We start from the raw sequence: 4751 nt of genomic DNA on the forward strand, positions 1-4751 counted from the left end.
TCAACAGGCGCGAATACATAACGCATATTTTAGTCATAGTTTCAACACACATACCATCTAAACCAATGCCTCCTACAACACACTGACTTTACTTTCAAAAAGATTAACCTGGATCATAGACATTTGCATATCTATATATATACTGCTATATGAATATGCTCTGTGAGATTTTCACCTTATATACTGTTCATAATAAACTTTAGCCAGGGCTATTACTAAGATGATGTTTTCTTATTTGTGTATATTTTTAATTCTAAGGCCACATCCTTTGGGGCATTTTGTTTTACATTCATTATTAAAAAATCTAAACTTCAATATTTTGACCTCCAAGTTAACTTAAGGATTATATAATCATTACATGTACTAAAAAAAGTTTCTATATTCTTAAATCAAGGTAAAGTGTTTTCTATTATAATATTGAAAAAATATTGGATTTAGAGAATTGGAGTTTTTAAAGATAATACAGTTATGTTTTTTCTTAATTTTCAAAATAAATATACAATTACATACGATAAAGATAGGACAGATAATTCACATGTATACTTTATGTAAATATATGTGAAAGTCATACACATGTAAGAATATGGATATGTACATATGTATTACCTTTTTCCAATCTATCTGACAAATAATAACATGCAATAAAAGTACAGGTCACTATGTTCTAAATATTCTACTTGTTATCAGAATGTAGGTTGCACTAAACTAGGTTTTCTATTGCCTGCAAAAACAGAACAAAAGTATTTTAAAGGATCAAATTATAATTAAACATGAAAAGATTTTGTTGGACCAGAAATTCTCATACAACAGTCATCATATGAAATCTGACACATGCATTAGTTATTTAATATTGATATTTTACTTTCCATTTCTTTTTTTAGATTTTGAAATAACACTGCATCAAAATATCATCAGCCTTATACATCTAGAGTGATCACATGCTAGAAACCTAAATCATAGTTTATTCTAATAGTTTCTGTGTTCACATCTAAGACATGTTGAATTGCTGTTCAGAGAGATTTTTATTAGAAACAGGGATGAGATATCACACTTTCAGGGAAATAGTCAATAAAATCTTTAGCTTTTCTCACATGAGAAAAATGTAAGTCTGCATTCTGAACCCCCTATCTCATTTTCTCTTCTCTGTTTCTCTTTTTTTTAAATCGAACAGCTTTTCCTTTGAGCTGTGATCATAATACATTTTTCAAATTTAATTACCCAGCACTTCACTATTTAGGGCATTCGTCCAGCCCAAAAAATAATCTTACAAAAATTTTAATATATAATATAATGTCTTGCTTTCCTACAAAATATATTTTGAAGAAAAATTTTTGCACAGATATGTGTACATAATGTATTTGCTAATATGTGACACGCATCATTCTTTTTTTTTTTTTTTTTTGGTGAGGCACCCCTTGGTTGACCTCACAGATTGCAAGGATCCTGTCAGCTTACAATCCATTTTTTTTTTTTTACTTTTTACTCCAACGGCACCTGGTCTTCCTAGGCAGTCTCCTATCCAAGTACTAACCAGGCCCGACCCTGCTTAGCTTCCGAGATCAGACGGGATTGGGCTTGTTCAGGGTGGGCATTATTGTAGACAGCATCGTTCTTTTTTTAAAATAGTAAGGGATCATGTAGCTTCTCTAATTTTCAATGATGGAACTTACCGATGATGTAGACTCTTATTCTGTTTTATCAAATTATTGCCACTTAATAATGTGCCAAATTATAAAGGATTTAATATTAAGTATATATTATTGTATGTTTAATATATATTAAATATGTATATATACGCATATAGATACACACACACACACACACACACACACACACACACACACAGAGTTATCGCTTTTTCTGTACCCATCCGTAATTATAAATAGGTCTTTTCATTTGTGGTGGCCATGGCTTTATAAAATGTTGAACTAGAGTTTCTGTTTTTTGGCTCTTTCTGATTTTTAATTATATCATCTCACGAATATCTATCTGTTCAAAATAAAACAAATCATACTGAATTTTTTAATATGCTTCCTTTTATTTTATCAGCAGCTATTACTTCTCTCCTCAAATAACTGAGTTTTGAACTTATTTAGGGCAGGAACTTTTTTTCTTTGGGTTCCTACATGTGCTCCATACAGTGAGGTATAGTTAAATGGAACCTATACACACCTTAACCAGTATTAGCTCTGTACAAAGTGATACTTGCATGGAGTTGTATTTTTTTCTACATTCCCAGCTCTTCAATGTTCTACATTGCCTTCACCTAATGAGCCACTGACTGTCATTCACTCTACGAAATAGAAGAAACTACAATACAAAAGTGGGTAGCAAATTTGACCAAAGTTCTAGTCAGAATTATTCTTCAGAATTATTAGTTATAGTGTCTATAGAAAGCTCTCTCCAACATGGCAGTGACTCCTTGGAGCTCGATAACATTTTTTTTTGCCCCTTTAGAAAAAAAGCACTCATTTTCTTATTTAAATTTTAACACTTGGCAACAACATGGATGGACCTTGAGATAATCATGCTAAGTGAAATAAGCCAGACAGAAAAAGTTAAGAATCACATGATATCAATAATATGTATGATATAAACCTAAAAGCAACAAATGAACAGAACAGAGACTCATGAACATGGACTATAGACTAGTGGTTACCAGAGGGTAGAATATGGGGGTAGGGGGGAGGTAGACAGGATAAAGGGGGTCAAATATGTTGTGACAGAAAGAAATCTAACTATGAGAGGTGAACACACAGTGTAAATATATATATATGCCTTACTGTTAAAGTGTACAGCTGACACTTATTGGATTTTGTTAACCAATGTCACCATAAAAAATAAATAAATAAATTTAAGTTAAAAAAAAATTGGGCAAAGGACCTGAATAGACACTTCTCACTTCTCCCAAGAAGACATACAAATGACAAACAGACATATGATAAGATGCTCAACTTCACTAGCTATTGAAAAATGCAAATCAAAAACACAATGAGATACCACCTCACACCTGTTAGAATGGCTGTCATCAACAGGACAAGTAATAACAAGTGTTGGAGAGGATGCAGAGAAAAGGAACCTTCATATACTGCTGGGGGGAATGTAAATTGGTACGACCACTATGGGAAACAGTATGGAGGTTCCTCAAAAAATTTAGAATAGAATTACCGTATACCCAGCAATCACTCTTCTGGATATTTACCCAAGAAATTAAAAAAAAAAAATTATCTGTAAAGATACATACACCCTTGATGTTCATTGCAGCACTATTCACAGTGGCCAACTGTCAATAGAGAAAAACCTAAGTGCCCTTCAATAGATGTTGGACAAAGTAGATATGGTATATATATATCCAATAGAATATTACTCAGCCATAAGATAAAATACTGCCATTTGTTACAACATGGATGAATCTTGACATAATCATGCTAAGTGAAATAAGTGAGACAGTAAAACGAAAAAGTTGAGAACCACATGATTTAACACATATGTGGGATATAAAATTGAAAGCAAAAATGGACAAGACAAACCAACACAAAGTCATAGACACAGACAGAAGTTTAGTGGTTACCAGAGGGAAAAGGGGCGGTGGGGAGGCAGAAGTAGATAGAGGTTAAGGGAGTTAAATACATGGTGACAGAAGGAGATTTGACTTTGGGTGGTGAACCCACAATGCAATATACAGATGATATATTATTGAATTATAGTCTTGAAACCTATATAATTATTAACCAATGCCACCCCAGCAAATCTAATTTAAAAATAAAATGATAATAGAAAAATACAAATATTCTTTGAGTAAAATAAATTTTTTTTTCATTTAAATGCATTTGCTGTGATTTAGTGATTAAGATAATAAGGACAATATGACACATCTGGAAGGTGTTCTAATAGTCTAAGGTTAAATTATGGTTTTCACAGATTAGTTGGGGGAAAAAAAAGAACTACCAGAAATACTTCATGAAAACTACAGTTAATGACAGGAAAAATCATTTTACTTTTAGATAAGAGTAGAATTAGATAAGAGTTTTGAAAAACATAGTTTTAGATTCAATTTTGGTATATATGAATCTAGGAAGACTTCTTTTATTGGTTTAGACATAAAAGTCAGGTATATATTCCCATGAGATATATGTATGAATATATAATTATGTATGTATGTATAATTATATAATAGTTCACTATGAATACACAAAGGGACATTTATCAAATTTGCTATTATCATTAAATGTTTGTGTAATTATTGCTCATTTTAGAGTTTTTACAATTTCAGCATCTCTTAAAAGTGTTACATGTTAAATATATATCTCTTTAAGAGTCAAAATTATATCATAGGCATTAACCATTTTAATCAGCAGTCTATATGCCCTCAAACCTTTAATTATTTCCACTATAGATTTTTCATCTTTTTAAAAAAATTATAACAACCTCTTGGTTGTTTCAAGATCCTTCGATTGTCTTTAAAACAAAGTGATAAAATGAACTTAAATTCTTCATCCAGGAGTACAATATATATTAATTGAGAACATGACATAATACACCGTATGTGTAATACAGATATAAGTATTAAAGCAGGTAAGGTAATTAGAAAACATCTCATGAGTGAAAGCAGAAAAAATAGTCATTTTATAGAATCTGTAAAATGTTATTAAATGCATTATGTCAAGAGTCAACAAACTACTGTCTCCAAGCCAAATCCACTGTATCACTTATTTTTGTAAATCAGTTGTCCTGGAAAATAGTCACACCCA

General features: G+C 31.2%; 2 pseudogenes; one reads left to right on the top strand and one right to left on the bottom strand.

Moving 5' to 3' along the window:
* Nucleotides 1–4751, top strand: part of LOC105293474 — a 42488-nt pseudogene that overhangs the window by 27948 nt on the left and 9789 nt on the right.
* Nucleotides 1483–1602, bottom strand: LOC111741126 (annotated as a pseudogene).

The sequence above is a fragment of the Pteropus vampyrus genome, unplaced genomic scaffold (assembly GCF_000151845.1).
Source record: "Pteropus vampyrus isolate Shadow unplaced genomic scaffold, Pvam_2.0 Scaffold73, whole genome shotgun sequence".
NCBI lineage: Eukaryota > Metazoa > Chordata > Mammalia > Chiroptera > Pteropodidae > Pteropus > Pteropus vampyrus.